Raw genomic sequence first — 17,969 nt, 5'->3', positions numbered from 1 at the left:
GATCTCCAGGTTGCCATGTCTTCATCTGAGATACAGGCACTTGTCCATACAAACTTCCCCCTCCATGTCTGATACGAGGGGGATCAAGCATCCATTTAAATGTATAGATTCTGGACTATTGAGCACCTTTCAGACAAGCTTTGGAGTAATTCCAGCTTTTTTACTCTCCGTATTGTTAAGTATTTTTGGAGGACTTCCGCTGGTCCTATTACTTGTACTGGGCATCCTAGTTGTAATTTTCCTCCTTCGCAATGGACATCCCAGCTCATCAAGAAATGGCAGTAGCACTGCTGGTATGAAGTTGTTGTGACCACATGGTGCTCTATGTGTGCACACCTCGGCTTCGGGAGCTAAGCAAGTATTGGTTCCTATCATCAGACCAGCCTGGTTTGATTGCATCTTGCCGGTGTTCTGCTGCTTGTTCTGCGGATATGAATGGATGTTGGAACTATATCTAACCCTTCCATCGGTTGCACCACCAGACGCAGAAGTACTAATGGACCTCCTAAAGACAGACGTGCATTAGTCGCCTCAGCATATTCCCATGTTGATGACGGCTTTCTTAGAGCCTCAATGGGATGCTTCAGCTCCTGGCGGAATGGACAATGGCTCTACAACAGGCTCACAGGTTTCAAGTGTTTCCTCAATTGCTGCTGTGATAACTGGAGAAGATCACCTTTGCTCCATTGACCTGATTCACGAGGTGTTACAGGGACCATTATCTGCGAATGCGAGAGACAGTAATGTTGCATCTCCCAAACAGGACACATACATATTTGGCTCACCGTGTGAGGGGAACAATTCAGCGTTTTTCAAAAACAAAACCAAATTGGAATAAAAAGCATTGTTTCGTTTTTATTTTTCTGCTATTGCTGAGCACTATGGCTTTCAATGTGCTCAGTCAGTCTAAGTCATATATTGACTCTTTTAGTGGACTTATGGAGCTTGTTTGAATTTTAATAGCATCCTTTTTACATATGGAACGTTTGTATACTTCTAGACACTGGTTTTACAATGTTTTAGCTTTAGTTGACCTTGTCGGCCTTCAGATGATGAGTGGGTGTTATGCCCCTCAAACGAGGCCTAAGTAGCAAAGTGACCTTTTACCTACATTCATCCTACCTTACTCTGTATAACGGTTCTAGCACTGACCTTTTACCTAGAATACAGGCTGAAAAATATGTTGATTGGTTTCCTTGAAACTGGCCTCATTTTTTAAGCTAATCCCTTTCCCATGATGTACATATCTAAAGTTTTCATTTGTTCTGTTCATTTACTCTTTTTACATCCATTTTTCATGATTTAGTTGTATAAATTTCCATATTCATTAACACATGAGAAATGTTGAACCCATTTTGTGGTCCTGTTCATTTATCTGACTTATTTTCAGACTTATGAATTAGCTAGGCTCCATTATATATGGTAACACCATGTTATGGCATTACAGATGTATGGTATTGATATCATGATCTCCACTGAGTTTTAATGTTGGATGAAAGCCTATTTTTCGTATACAGACATATGTAGGTCATTGATACCATAATGACTATATAATCTACATGTCTTATACCACTGCACTCACCATTAGTATTTGTTTCTTTTCTTTCATTTTTCCTACGCAGACCGCATTGGACACATGTTTATCAATTCTGGTAATATCGATGAAATGGTAAACACCTCTTTGAATCTATACACAATTGTCTTACTGAATTGCTGCTAGGGACAGTCAGAGGAACTGATCACTGTTCTTGTCACTAACACTTTATTTATCATAGTTGTTACTGGTTTCATCTAGATTCATCTGTTTTCAGTCGGTCATTTCTTCATCACCGTCCCGAAAACCGTTTACATCATGTGTTAAGTGATTACGGTAACATAGTATATTCTGTGAGACCTGAAGAACTAATTATATATGCAGTATGTCTGTACATTTAGGACCTCTTATCCTACTTATCCAAAGCTCTTGTTTCCATCAGTTTGAATTATTTTGCGGGTCCAGTTGACATCTCCACCTCTAGGTACCATACAGTTGATAAATGCTACCAAGTTTAACCCCATCATGAAAAATTATACCCACTGTTCTTCCATGAGAGCACATTTTTATTTGTATTCTTATTTTCTAATGAACTATTTAGTGTTCTTTAAGAAGTCCTAATCTTCTTTCACGATGATCATTATTCACTTATTTCGGTGTTGGATTTTTTCTTTGGGCTATTCACCTGATTCAAAAAATTTTTCATTGATTATTTATTTCTCTTCTTTTTGTTACTAAATTGGTGAATGATGATGTTAAAGGCTGAGTGGATACTTCACTTATTTTTTGGTAAATCTCAATTATGGCTTTCCTAATGAAGGTGCCTGGGCAGTGGCTTGGCAAGGTCAGGTGGTACCCGATGTGGAGAAATTCTTGTCACCCTGGCTTGACAAGCCGGGGGTAACAAGTGTCATCACTGGGGGGGAGGGGGGTGACAAAATGGCAAAAATATGTGTTTAGAACACATATTTTTGCCATTTTATTACTCCCTCAGTGATGACACCCGGGGTCGCCCGCACTCACCGCACCCCCCTTCCTACTCCCCTGCGCTGGGGTTGCCAAAACACGTGTAGACTCAATTCCATGAAGATCTACCGATGATTGAAGCCACCTCTTTCTTTGTGTGTCTCTCTATTTGGATATATTATTAGGAGTAATCATTGTTGTTCCTTTTTCTGTCGACTAAATGAACGAAATATCCAACTCTATGAATCATGAGGCTATTCATTTTGATGCAGTTGTGATTTCACTACTGTATACATAATTCCAATTAGTATATTCTAAGTGTCAAATATTATCAAATGAATTGTTGACATACTATTATGCATTTTTTGTACTAAATTGCTATTGCTATTGCTACTACTAGAGACAATTTAAATATAAAATATACTGTTGCTTTTAATTGTTTTATAAACTACATAGACACTACAATTAATATTGTTTAAAAAATATTTTATGTAAGAATACAATTCATTTTATGAGTCATATGTAGTTGTACACTTAGCATTTTTTGTTATTATCCTTCTGTAACTCTCATTGCCATTGTTGCCTAGAATTGTAGTTGCGTAGGTATTGTTTCTGTACAATTAAGATGGCTGTTCACGGCATTGGTTAATTCTTTAACTATTTTTGTTTACAAGCAGATGTCGGTCGTGACAGAATATTGTTGTTTCAATTTGAAACAAAAATATTCTGTCAAGGCCGACATCTGCTTGTCAAACTAATTTGTGGTGCATATGGTTGTAAAAAGAACTGCTCTTTAGTAGAGTCCAACGTATTAGCTTTGCGACTGCTTGTTAAAAATGGTACCTGTTCTCTGTAGTTTACCTTGCTTTATGCTTCTCAGCAGCTCCACTGATTCAGTTACTGTCAGTGGGGTGTCCAGGTGATATTCAAAGCGTGTGACTGACTATACTTTGTAGTCTGTCCAGCCGATAAATGGCTACTAACTCATCTGGTGAGAGTTCTGTTTTCTTGGCTTCATAAAGGCTTCAGAAATGTTTCAGTGCATTGCCGTCGGTGATTTCTGTACCTTTCATTTATCCCAGAATGCCTTGGACAAAAGGCTTCCCTGACTTCATGGGATAGAATATTATTGTGTCCTTCAGGCTCTTTTCCTTGCTAGTATGTTTCTCCAATACTTTCATGCTGTTTTGTAATCGGCCTTTAAAGCATGATTCTCTGGCTCATTCTATATGTTTTTGATTGGGTAGTTTTCGCAAGTCTTCGTGGAGAGCTTTGTAGTCAAAGTCAAACCAAGTGCTCTGGGTGCACCATGAATTTAGCTTTATCAATTTCTGCCTTTTTTTAATATTGGGCTGCAGCTTTTATTATACTGTTTTATGAAGCCTGCTGCACCGCCGAGCTCGTATTTCAGTAGGAACAAATCCGGTGCCTTTCTGTGTCCTGAATGTTGGTTTGTTAATACTTATCTCTGCTCTTGGCCTTACATTTCTAATTGGGTGTGATGTCTCAGCACATATTTGGTGTATTAGGTCAATTGATTTCTAGTGCAGACTTGCATAGGAGTATGATGCTTGGTTATTATAACATTGGCATGTTTGTGGGTCGAAGTGATTGTAGAGCTTTTGCTTGTTAACATGTCTATTATGAGTACTTCTGCTGTGGCAGGCATATGTGTCTGGAGATAGTAGATATCAATTATACAGCATGTACCGTGGCATCGGGCCCAAGCGTGGAGGGGCCCATTGAACCATGATTGTTACCAAGAAATGGTGAAAAGGGAAGGGCGTTTTCCAAATTTGCAGTTGGATCGTGGCTGCCTTGCTATGCCACTGGATGCCAGCAAGGAACGTCAAATCAATCAATCAAGTAATCAATCAGGGAATTATAAGCTCGCTGCGGGGGTGCACAGTTCTGTTCAGCTGAAGAACCAGGTCTTGAGCGTCTTCCAAAGACAGTGTCTTTGAAAAAACTGAGATTTTTGAACCATGGAAATATTCTCACCCCTGGCCAGAGCCGTGTTTTATGGGAAATCTTTCACAGGCAGCTGCTTATTCAAGGGCAACCTACTCTGTATCAAAATAGTTTCCGCTGTGCCATTGTGCACCCACTTGATATTACGCAGCATTGCACAGTGGGACACAATCTGCACTGTGGCCTATCCCCTTTCTGAGCCACTAAGAGAGGCTACTGGGCCTGACCAGAACTGTACATCATGAAAAAGCGCACAGTCAACTGGAAGCACACTGAAGCCAGGGCAATCTTAGAATATGGAAAAGGTCACGTGCAGACAGCTCAGCATCGAGCATTAGGTCTCTCCACAGTTGAAAGCACATATGCACAGCACTCCTGCAACCTGACAAGAGTAAATAATGGAGCATGTGTAATGGAAGGCTCAGTAGGGTAATGACCTGCAACCTGCAACCAATCCATACCTAAGAGAGTGCATACTCAAGGCACACTTATGCTGACTGCACGTCACAGGTGGCTAACGCACGCACACACGCCTCACTGAAGGATTGCATTATCATGGCCCTAAGCTGCCCACAGCAAAATACTGCAGGACAGGTCGGTCTTCGTCAGACAGACGCAACCCCAACCACAGAGGAATGCACGGGAAAATGCTGCAAAGGTGTTATGGTCAGCGAACATGGCTGCACAAGTCCGAAAGAACACTGGCATGCACACTTGCGGCACCTATTGTCCTGAATAGAGTGTGCATAAAGAAAGCATTCATCATAACATGAGTTGACTCCTCAACACTCTATGCACACGCATGACATTCACCATTAGTCATTAATTTAAAGAAATGTGTTTCTAATGCATTATTTAAACCTGTCCCAGGTGGGCTACCCTCTGTCACCAGGCTTCCAGTCTATTTATCGCACTGCTCATTTACGCACCAGCGTTCCCATGGTGTGAACAAGCCCGCCCTCCGCCCCCCTCCCCCCCCCAAAAAAGCACACTACTCTGGGTGGTGGGAAAGGCCACAGTTTGTCAGTTTCTAGAGAAAAACATGAACTTGAAGCATCGCGATATCTATCGGTCAATAAATGTTTTCGTTCTCATGAAGATGTAATGCATTATACTTACCTAAAAATATATCACAGTGCCCCCGTGTTTGGAGGGCGCATCTTCAGGAATGATAATGTATCACCATTTGCCTTCAATACTTGCACCTCGGCATTTAGTTTTTGCCACCATTGTGCGAGACCATTATTTCTCTGAGCAGTTTGAGGCGTTCATGCTACCAGTGCGGCATGTGAGTCTCCCTCTGGGGGGAACATCGTTTACAACGAAACTTTTACCACGCACTACCATTACAACGCAGGAATTACAACGAAAGTCGTTACAACGACTTTCGCTGGAGGGCGCTGTTGGATAGGGAATAGTTTAATTTTCTATCCAACACCTTCCCTACTATCCACGGGGACTGGAGTTGGAATAGAAAATTAAACTATTCCACTATCCAGCGCCTCCCAACCTAAGTCGTTGTAACGACTTGCGTTGAAATACCTGCGTTGTAAAGGCATGCGTGGTAAAAGCATGCGTTGAAACGTCATACATCCTCCCTCTGGCCATGTCGGGAAACAAGGGCCGTGCCTGCATTACCATTTTCGTTCTGGGCACCATTGCCACATTTCGGTGTCCCTGCCATGAGGCATCCAAAGAACTACTTTGCGGACAACCCTTTGCCCTCTACCGACCCCTACCTGCTGCCCTTCACACCTTATTAGTGCATGAAAGAATGGTGCTGACTCGGACCTGCCCTTTCCCCGGTGGCTACGACACCGGCCTGACTTGTAGGTGTGGGTGGGTTGAAACAACATGCGGCCACCAGCCCACTACCTCTTATGTGTGCTTACCTGATTGACTCAACCCATTCTAGCCAATCTAGCTTGCCAGTTTTCCCAAGCGCAAGGTAACTTTGGCAGGAGAGCGAGGCACCCTGCTGGAGTGTCCTTCCCCCTCCCTCCTTTGCCCTGCCTGCTTCAATGTCGGAAGCCCCATGTCCATGATGTCCATGGCTCCTTGGGCTTCACCTTATTGGCCACTCGTCTTTTCAAATGCAAAATAGTTCCTACCAATCAGACATTAATAATATTCACCAAACTATATCATCAACGATTAACATCATTATCCCTATTGAAAATAGTAGTCATATAACCCAGGTTCTTTTAGAACATAACGGGTAGAGTCAGTGCTTTAAATGGTCGGTACTCACAGGTACCGAGTATCAGCACTTCATATTTTTATCATTCTGAGTGCCTGCACTTCCCTACTGCCAAGGAGAGTACCGGTGACCTGTCTCTGACAGCCAAGGCACGTCTGTAACCGTGACTCGGGACCTGAGCCCCCACTGAACTATTCAGTGTGGGCTCATTTGCATAACGTCTGGGTGTTCACCATCATGATGTGTTGCTAACACCGGAATCGAGGCCACCCGGTGACAGCGCAATTAAGAAAGACAAGGAAGGTAATGAGGTTAAAATGGCTTTAATTCTACCTGATTCTTTTGTGTGAGTGTCTGCTTATGTTTGTCTGTTTGTGTTTTTGTGTGAGAAAAAAGCGAGAAAAAGAGGGAAAGAATCCAGACACTCTAGGGAGATATATTAAAGGAAATGTGTGGAATGCTTTCTGTGTGCACGTCTGCTTGTGTACTTTCTTTCAGTGTGTGTATGCACGCTGGAGAATATATAATATTTTGCCAAGCAACAGCAAATCACAGTATAAAAGCTGCAAATATAAAACAAGGAAATGTTAAAACATCACGGCGATTGGCTTTCGTTTTGTGTTACAAGTTAACTTGTTATGTTTATAGAAATGCATTGCTCATTTGGTTTAGTATGTGCCCAACTGGTATTGAGGTCAATAAGTATCAGAATGTCTTGTTCTTAGCCTCACCCCTAGCTCCGCCCACTCGCCCTATTTAAATGTGTACCTGCACAATTTTTTTCCCACTTAAAGCACTGGGTAGACTCTTTTGAATCAACATTTCAAAGCTTTTCTTTAGATTAATGTGTGCAAGAATACAGAAAACTCTTGTAAATTACACTTTTGAATGAGATATTTGTAAGTTAAGGTCCCTCAAAGAAACTGTGCAGATATACTAAAAGTCAGGCAGCTCTGCAGGAATATCTGAAGAGGCACTGTGCCTAAATCATTAAAAAAAACATATTGCGCTGTATGATATATCCACTTAATTTGTGCAAAAATGTTCAACTAATGTGGCACTAAACAGACCATCAGGACGCAAAGGCGGGACAGCTATATTTTGTCTGACATTTGTACCCAAAGTATTTCCTCCAGTAGAAATGTCTACGTGATGACTATAGTCCAAGGGTAAGATACATACAATATGCAATTTTATGAAAATTGCATGTTGGAATATTACGTGATATTCCACTAGCCAAATGTTTATGCCTGGACAAATTTGGCACTAGGGTTTCATGCAAAAACCACACCATGCTTCTTCAGTTGATCGAGCTTAGAAATACTATTGAAAATACTAAGATATTGCACTATCCTGCTCTCTCCCATATGTCATCATCCTGCTCTCTCTCAGCGCTGGCACACAATTAGGGTGCCGAGCACCAAGCACACACATTTGCTCCGTAGCGCAAGGGTGTCTTCATGAGTCTAGCATAGATTTTGTACTGGAAGGATAGCCGTCCAGAACATAGTACTATCCCTAGACCAACTTTAAAACTTTTCCTACATTTGATGTGAACTATACAGTGCAGCACACTTGTAAAACGTGAAAAGTTGGAAGAAACAAAAGCATTTCTCCTTTTACACATCTGTTTTGAAGTGGTGTTATTCTTTGGTACAAAACCCTGTCTACTATTGTTATTCGATAGGGGTTTCGCAAAAAAACGATGGGTGGTTGTACTGGAACACCAATGTGCCACCCATGGAATGCCCCCTTGTCACAAAGTACTGCAAAGCAGTGATCTGCATTTCTTTGCATTAATTTTAGGTAACTTTCCAGTACAAAACACGTTTTGTGTTGGAAAGTAAATAAAAAAACATTTTGTGCAGGTTTGCACCACTTAGGTGATTCAAACACAGCTCATAATCCTTGTAAATTTGCCACTGGGGGTGTTTGCTCTGTCCCTGTCCACTTATACCCCTTTTCATTTATCACTATATTGATGGTAGGTGACAGAAATCCATTTGGCATTGCGCTTATAATGTATGATATATTGTGCACTGGAAAGTTAATAGATACTGCTGTTAACACCACTTTGAGCGGTGTAGTGCCAATCTTTGTCATGTGAGTACATGCTGAAACTCATTGTAAATCTGGGTCATAGTCTCTGAGTGAAGGATTTTCTTGCTTTTTCCTTCCAGTGGTTGCTCTTGGTTGCATCATTTGCAGACTAACCGTGTGACTTCACAGAAATAGATGCAATCATCTTTTCTAAAGCTAACCCAAGTGCAGGTTGGATTATGTGGCGAGAAGGTGGACAGGGTTTCTTCATATATGCAGTTCATTCCTCAGTTCATCTCTCTTCACATTATCAAAATATATTGTTAACTTTGACAAATTAATTGTAAACGTTCACAATTGTCTTAATGTTCTTCTTTACTTCTAGTAGAAAGGCTAGGCAGGTGTCTTCATAAGGCATTCTAGAAGCTTGCTCGTCTTCACTTTCTGTCATCACTGTAACTCTTTAAATTTTATTTTGCTAAATGTTTCACCACTTACTAGACATTACTTATCTCCTATTCTTATCAAATGACCAACATACCACCAACTGAAGGATTCACATCATTGGCAATACAGACCACAATCAATGCACATGTCCACTCACAACACTCTCATCGACTCTATGGTACTCATGTGGTGGCCAAAAGACTACCATGTTGCGCAAATAACTAAATCCAAAATACTGATCACATTGAGGTGGATGCATAAGCAGCACATACATTTGGCCTCATTCTGAATGCAGTATAAGGGCATATACTACCAACCAGAAGATGCCCGTTCCACCCTTCTTGTGGTTCACCAACTTCACTTAAGGGTTGTGGAGCACCTTTGCTTATGAAGACAGAAATTCAGTGGGACAGACCTCACAAAGATCCCCTGTTGTGGGATCACCTACCACAGGACTGCTAGCTCAAAAGCATCAGAGGGCGTGGACTTTTTATGCAGTGCCTCCCACACATATTTTATCCTTCCTGGACTGTCAGATAAGGCATGTTGCTCCTGGACAGGAAAAAGTAAAAAATGTCCCCAATCTTCTGAGAGAAAGTTTCCACCTCGTCAGGTACACTGATATATAATATGGTGGTTGTGTTACAGAGGAACTAGTGCAGGCAGGTACAAAGACACTGTGGCAGCTTGGCTGTCCAATGTTCAGGGTTTCAAACTGCACCTTTAGTATTTTTAATTTTAAACTGATTAAGTCAGTGCAGAGGGAAAACTATTATATTGGTATCACATGAGTGCAACATGGTGCAGGAAGTTACAGAAAGATTCTCATGCTGCGCCTAACTGTAAAGATTGCCTCTATTGTTGCGCATCATGCCATTGTTTATATTAGTAAAAACATGGAACACCTATTCACTAACATGAAAACTGCCCTTCACCCACAAATGTTGCTACTTATATTCAAATGTATCACTCTCGCTAATATACTCAGGTTCTTGTCAACAAGTACTTCACTCTTTCTCCCTGATCCTGTAGATGTTTAAGTTCTCCCAGGGCAAATTATGATTCTTGATACTCACCGCCAGTCCCAGTTCAGTCCCTGTTCAGAGTCTGCACCACCACAATCGTTCTGGGTCACATTTCTCTTCTGCATCACCACTCCTATTAGTCCATGCAACCTTGACCACTGCCATATCAACCTCCATAACAATGGTTGATTCCGCCTTCACCCAATGCATGCCCTCAACCCATCCTTTGTCCGGACTTCTAACAGGATTCAAAACACTTACACCATCCCTTTCCTTGTCTATCTCTCACCAATCACAACAGTTTGTCCAGCCTACAGTTATTAAGTGGATTTATGTATGTGTGTTCGTAACTGTAACTTGTTTTTTCTGTGGTTTGTGCGTGTTTGTGTGTGTGTGCATGTGTAAGGTAAACTTATAATACTTCTGTCAGTCCTGTGTTTCTATTGAGTGTCAACTGAAAATGTACACCACTGTGGTTAGTGTTGTCCCGGTTTTGTGCGTGTAACAGAAGAATGACTAGCTGAGGTCAGTGCTTTATCTGTGCTGTGTGCCTAACGGAAGCTTGCAGTGTTGCAGTTAGAGTTGTACTTTTCCCATTTGCAAGAGGACATTGCCTTTAGCCCAGTCATGTACCTGTGCTCTGTGCACATGGAAAGTTTGCCGTTGTGTAGCCAGAGCTGTATGTGAGCTATAACTGTGGTAGAAGAATTTACCTTGCAGCTGCTAATGTATTACTTATGCTGGATGTGTGGGTCACTTTAGCTGTTGCAGTTAGTGTGGTACCTGTGCAGTGTGTACGGTTAGCCTTTCCTGTTCCTGTCATGAAGTTCTATGATGCTGACATTGGCTTTCTCTTTCTCAGACCCCCTTAGAAATATAGTCCGTACACTGATGCAAGTCTTCACGTCAACTGCCTGAAGACCTTTTTCTGTATCTTTCTGGCTGAGCGAACCTCCTGCTGTATGGCGGCACAAAGGGTGAGCCCATAACTCACTTTTCATCTGACTTCCCCGCATCTTCATTTTTCTGACACAAGCAGCCACCATTTTGTATGAGCGGCGGCTGCGTGAGTGGAAATTATACCGTAATGAGATTGATATTGGTAGATTATTGTGGTGAGTTGTGATGCTCCATCGTGGAATTGAATGAACCGTTGTTACCTCAAGCCCCAGACACGTCTGGTTGAGGGAAGAATGTTGAGAAATTAATAGGCATCTATAATTTATCATCTGCTGAAGCAAATGAAGTGACATGAGGTGCCAGTGAGGAAAGGGGAGAAAAACAACATCACAAAATTTTACAACTGGATATTCTCTCATTAAAAGCAGACATATTGTCTTCTCTTATGATTACTTCAATCTGAGTTGGTTACTTTCAGCATTTGAATAAATAAGACTCTACATATATCTTATTACAGGTTCTAGAAGGTGCTTTCTTGTATTTAGAAGAGATTGAGGTAAATGAACAAGGAACACCATTGCCCCCGTTCTTTCCCTGTCTAGCACGGTGTACAAGCTGCACTACCCCCTTATGGTTGGAGACATTTCCTCATTATTATACTGCCTTTTTTGCTATTCTTCTTGTCTCTATTGAAGTAGAGTAAGCCTGGTCTTTTACAAATGCCTCGTGCTTCAGAGGATGCAAACAGTTCTTCACATGTTGTGAGATATTTCCTTTGTAGGTCCTTCACACCTTGGCCTCTATCTGTGAGTTCCTTCGCTGGTTTCTTCTTTACAGCTTGATATGTGCTATAATCCAGTCATTCATCAACACTGTGACTGAAACATTTTCATATCCTCGATGAGCTCTTTACCACCTAGCACATATCTTTATGGGAAGGATCTCTACTTATAAAAAACGTCCTCCTTGACAAGTACATTTTATCAAGATGGCTAGGGAACCACTCTCTCTTGCGAAAACATCTTCATCTGGTACGAAACCGAAAAGAGCCAAAAATGATCCTCTATCTCATGTCCAGTCATCTTCTAATCCGGTTTTGGACTCAATTTTAGATGAACTACGTGCATTAAAACCTTTTATGAATAACATCAATGAAAAACTACAACAGATTGAGGACCGATGGATCAACATGGAAGGTAAAATGTCCGAAATGGAGCAACGTATAAATAACCTTCAAGACGTGTCAACTAAAGTACCTTTATTGGAGCAAGAACTTTACAAGCTTAAACTCCATACAGAGGATTTAGAAACCCGCAACAGAAGGAACAATCTTCGGCAGTATGGACTACCTGAAAATGTTAAAGGTCCGGATCTTCTATCTTTTTTAATGAAATTTCTGTCTGACCGTCTCAACTTTCAATCTTTGACTCCTCTCAATATCCAGCGAGCACTTCGTCTTGGTCGTCCTCAACCTCATTCCAACAAACCATGTGGTATTAGTAGCTTTTTCTAGAATTCAGTGACCTGATGCATGTATTAAAAGTTGCCAGAGAAAATGCCATCTTGTCTGGTCTGACCTTAGCATCTTCATCTCACAGGTTCTTTCCAACGCTAACAATGCTAGATGTAAAGAATTCCTAGCTCTCAAACCACAATTAATATCTATGAACATCCGTTATGGCATCCTGCAACCTTGTGTTTGCTAAATTTCCCATGAAGGTGTCTCTCGCATTCGAGGATCCATCTAAACTAAAACTGTTTTGGCATTCTAGTACTGGAATGCCTATGGACACAAATGCTTAGTGTTCGTAAATCATTTAAACTATTAATGCTTCACAATTCGTTATTTCTTGTTGTGGTCTTTGTTCTTTAGATCTTCACTATGGCTTATGTGGCCTATATATATATTTTAGAATATCCTACTTTCTCTATTTTCTTATCTCCTTCAGTTCCATCTTCTCCTCTTGTTGTTCTTGTTCTTGAGTGCTGACAAATACGGTTCTTATTTCTTTCTCTTTATATTTCAGATCTGGCTTTTTGTCCTTGATCTGTCCCTGTTTTTCTTTATTTCTTCTCCTCTTTTTCCATTTTTTCTTTCCCTGTATCTTCTATCTCTTTTCCCTCTTCTCCAGCTCTTACCCCTCCTCTGTTTTTTATCTCTATGACTGACAGTGTTATTTGTTATCCTATGTTCCCATTATTTTCAGTATGTTTTGCGACTTTTATGACCAGCGTCTTTCGTCTTCTTTGCTGTTTTTTGCAGTTTGTCATCATTGTGATTATTCCTCTGTTTCTTAAACATTATCATGTTTAATGTTGTATTGTGGAACTTCCGTGGTCTGGGTCATCCTTTTATGCGTTAAAAGGTACTTTCGTATTTATCAAAACTTGATTGTCAGATTGCTTTTTTGCAGGAAACCCACTGTAATGATGTTGAATCTCTTCAACTCAAGCGTCAATGGGTGAGTCAGGTTTTTTACTTTCCAGCTATCAACCGTAAAGGTGGCTTTGCCATCCTTTGTCATAAATCTTTGAAACTACAAATTGTATCAACTGAAAATGATACGAGAGGACGATGGGTAATACTTCATGCTACGGTCTATAATAAACTTATCACCTGTTCAAATATTTATGGGCCGGTTAAACCTGACCTGGATTTTTGGCACAATATTAAACTTAAATTATCTTCAATTACTAACCCCTATAATATTGTTGCTGAAGATTTTTATAATTGGCTTTAACCCTTTTCTGATAGGAAATTAGATTGTAAATTTAAACCTGTGAAATCTCACAAAGCATTTTAAACCGCAATTGCCTCTCGTACACTCTATGATGCTTGGAGGACTAGTAATCCTGATAATTTTGAATTCACATTCTTTTTTAATGTTCACCATACTATGTCTCACATTGATTATGTTTTGCCTTCAAAATCTTTACTTTCCTCACTCCAATCTTCTGAGATTGCTTCAATTTTTATTTCCGACCACGCTCCGGTGTCAGTTTCTCTTGATTTGTCCCTTGCCACTCCCAAACAGGCTAGATGGAGATTTAATAATTCCTTGCCATCCGACCAAACTTATATTTTAAATGCTACTTCCTTTATACAAGAGTCTTTTCAATTTAACAAATCACATTATACCTTTGTCATAACAATTAGAATGCCTTCAAAGTCTCGTTCAGAGCTTTTACCATCACCTACACTGCTAGAAAGAAAAAGAACTTGAACTCCCAATACCGCTCCTCCCTCAATCATATTATGACCCATGAACACTCTTACTATACTTCCAAATCCCATACTCACCTCCGGGATCTAATTAAGGCTAAATCTGACCTAAACAAATTGGCCACAACTGATGCTTGTAATATTTTACTTAAAATAACATCCAAATATAATGGGGGTCAAAACAAAGCATGTAGAATGTTGGCTAATTATTTAAAAGTTAAATCAGAAAGGAAAGGCATTGGACCTATTCGTAATACCCTTACTAACACTTTATTACACTCTGACTCAGACATTGTTAAGGCATTCCAGACTTATTACCATTCACTGTATATGGAAGACACCTATCCCACCATACCCGAAACACAGTTATTTTTTTATGGTCTCCCATCTCCTAGCTCTGTTCCGGACGCTATGGCCCTCTTGGAAAAAGCTATAACTCTTCAGATGCAATCAAATCCTTCAAAAGAGCTAAGGCCCCTGGCCTTGACAGCTTTTCTATTGAACATATATCCTCTTTTTCATCTATTTTTGCTCCACACTTACTTAAGCTTTTTACCTCCTTTCTATAGCAATCTAAACCTGAAGGCTCCTTCCTTGACGCTCTTATTGTAATTCTCCCTAAACCCGATAAAGATCTTTCCCTTTGTCAAAATTATTGTCCAATCCCTTTAATCAATTATGACTGCAAACTGTTTGCAAAAAATCTTGACTCTACATTGGAAGGGCTTATTCCCCTTCTTATTAAACCTGAGCCGTCTGGCTTTATTAAGGGTAGGCTCTCCTCAGATAATGCAAGAATGTTCTCTAATATTCTCAATTTGGGGAACGGTTATTTGGACTCTCTAGCTGCATTATCCCTTGATGCTGAAAAAGCTTTTGATCGCAACAATTGGCAATTCATGTTCAAAACTCTCCAGTGGTTCAGTTGTGGCCCCAAATTTCTTTCATCATCAAACTACTATATTCGGATCCAAGTGCTTGTGTATCTGTTAATGGTCTTTTTTCTCTTTATTCTAACTTACACAAAGGTACATGCAAAGGTTGTCCCCAATCTTCTCTTGTATTTCTTTTATGTCTTGAACCCTCTCTTGAGAGCATTTGCCATAATCCTTTGATAACTGGTTTTCTTCATAATTACCATGAAATTAAATTGTCGGCTTATGAAGATGATATCTTGATTTACCTTTCAGAACCCTTAACTTCCTTACGTCCTTTTTTTTTTTTACAGGAGATTGACTTATATTCTAAAATATCTGGCTATAAAATACATTTTTCCAAAACTGATATTTTACACTTAATTTCTCCATGTTATCAATTCATGTTTTCTGACACCAACTTTAAATGGTGTCCATCAAAAATTAAATATCTTGGTGTATGGTTTTTCCTACCATTCCCCAAACTCTTACGCATAGTTGTTCTTTAAAAATTAAGATTCAAAACGTACTCTCCTCATGGTCCCCCCTATATTTGTCCTGGTGTGGCAGTTTGGATACCATTAACATGATGACTGTACAGCTTATTCTTTTTCTGCTCTCTATGTTACCCTTTAAAATTCAGAATTATTATTTTAACCAAATCAATTCCATTTGTACTAAATTTCTCTGGAACAACAATTCTGCCCGTAATGTTTTAACTAAATTATTCAAACCAAAGAATGAGGGCGGTGTATGATTTCCTAATTTTAAGCTATATCACACTGTGTTTTTTAATCAGAAAAGTGTATGCACTAAAAGACATTACCACGATGCTCCGATACCTAGTTGGATTTATTTTGAACGTTCTCTATTACATGAGTTTTCTTTTTATGACATCTGTGTTATGTCCAATTGCACCTTGATATCTAAATATCCTATTTTAAAATATGCCCAACACTTGTTACACTCACTGTTTACGGATGGATCTAACTTTTATCAGGCCTTCCTTGCCTCTTCTATTTGGTAAAATACATTTATTAAGTTTCACCATAAATCCTTCTACTTCAAACATTGGAAAGAGAAGAATATTCTATATGTTCACCAACTTGTATTCCATAATTTTGTTTTGCCTTTTAATACATTACAAGATTGCTATGATTTACCCTCTTCTTGCTTATCTCAATATTCGCAATTATTACAGGCACTTCGATCATTTCTTTCAACCAAAAACTTTCCTATCAACAATACTCCATTTATTCCCTTAATTCCTTTACACAACATCTCTCCTGACTCTAGTCCTAAAGCGTCCTCTATATACAAACTTGTATCTACTCCTATCTTTGAAAGAAAAAAAAACCCTATTGAACTAGCTTGGAAATTAGACCTTTCCATCACCCTTTCCCATCAAAAATGGGACAAATGTTGGCATAATGTTTTTTCAACCTCTAGAGTTGCTAATATTACTCAATCTTTATTTTTTCTTTATAATAGGACATCAGTATTTTTGCACAAAATTAACCCATATTCCTATCCTCTTTGCTAGTCATGCCTTTCCACCATTGGTACACTATCTCATTTGATTTATCACTTTCCCAATGTCCTAACATTTTGACAATCCATCTGGGCCAAATGTTCCAAGATTTAGTATCTCTATAGCCCCTTATCAATTCAAAATGTTTTTCTTGGATCCATGTCTGTTGATTTTCATGATACAGTACTAAATCTGATATTGCTTGATCTTTTTTATTGCTCTTGTTATTCTTACTTGCTGGAAAGACAATTCCAAAATATGCATACTAACATGGTGGAATCCTATTTGTGACGAACATAGAATGTCAACTGTTCCATCTTCATCTCTATCTCAAAGAATTAAGTCTAATTTACTTTGGTTACCTTTTACTACTTTTCTGTCTACATATTCTTCCTTATACTAATTCCTACTCATTAATTATTCTCCCTTCCTTTCCTTTCTCCTCTTTATTCCTTTTTCTGCGCTCTTCTTTTTTCTTCCCCCTCTCTCTATTCTCATTACTATTCTAAAAATGTGTTTAGATAATTAAAGGTTTGAGAGGTACCCTAATCTCTTTTTTAATTTGTTACATAAGGTTGTAATTTATAATTTCGTTCCTCTATATATTGTATTATCGCTCACATTTATTGTTTATTTTGCCATGCTACTTCCTTCCTTATGTTGTTTGTGTTCTTGGTACCTGTTTATTACTTAATAACATTTTATTTTTAAAACAAAAGCAGTACTTATGTTGTGTTAACATTTCAGTGGTCAGTGATGTGACTGTTCTCTGGTTGTCAAAAATATGCCATATTCTGCTGTTGCTACTTCACTTGGTGTGTATGTATGAGTTAAGTTAACATTGCCCCAGTCAGTGCTGTGCCTGTGCAGTATGTATCAGGGAGCTATTCTGGCTGTTTCAGTGCTACAACTGTGATGTGTACATTAGGGATGTTTGCAAGATTTGAGCTCATGCTAGCACTGTTCTATGAGCATGAGGGAATGTTCCTGTTTGTATGCACAACCAATTTGTGCATTCCCATAAATTAACCTGCTCTGTCAATCACCCTCCTTGATTGCTACCATTGTCCAATTCTACCCCATAGTGGTGCTCCTCACCAAACAATTACTGTCTTTATCAGATACCCAGATGATGGTTCTTGCTCCAATCCCTGTTCCGGTCCTGTCCTCTTCATCTGAGGAGCCAGAGCAGTTCCCTCAGGATTGAGTGGGAAATCT

The 17,969-nt window shown here is 39.6% G+C and overlaps 1 protein-coding gene and 1 long non-coding RNA gene across 3 annotated transcripts in view; one reads left to right on the top strand and one right to left on the bottom strand.

Annotated features, from left to right (window-relative positions):
* CNTNAP2 (contactin associated protein 2) overlaps positions 1–17,969 on the bottom strand; it is a 2,169,461-nt gene that overhangs the window by 611,710 nt on the left and 1,539,782 nt on the right. The window lies entirely within an intron of this gene.
* Positions 1–17,969, top strand: part of LOC144784623 (uncharacterized) — a 35,456-nt gene that overhangs the window by 11,006 nt on the left and 6,481 nt on the right. The window contains exon 2 of the long non-coding RNA XR_013601686.1: positions 13,498–13,545. This is a non-coding gene — a long non-coding RNA (uncharacterized LOC144784623). The remainder of the gene's footprint in view (positions 1–13,497; positions 13,546–17,969) is intronic.

The sequence above is a fragment of the Lissotriton helveticus genome, chromosome 10 (assembly GCF_964261635.1).
Source record: "Lissotriton helveticus chromosome 10, aLisHel1.1, whole genome shotgun sequence".
Taxonomy (NCBI): domain Eukaryota; kingdom Metazoa; phylum Chordata; class Amphibia; order Caudata; family Salamandridae; genus Lissotriton; species Lissotriton helveticus.
This window is presented reverse-complemented; position numbering and strand designations above follow the sequence as displayed.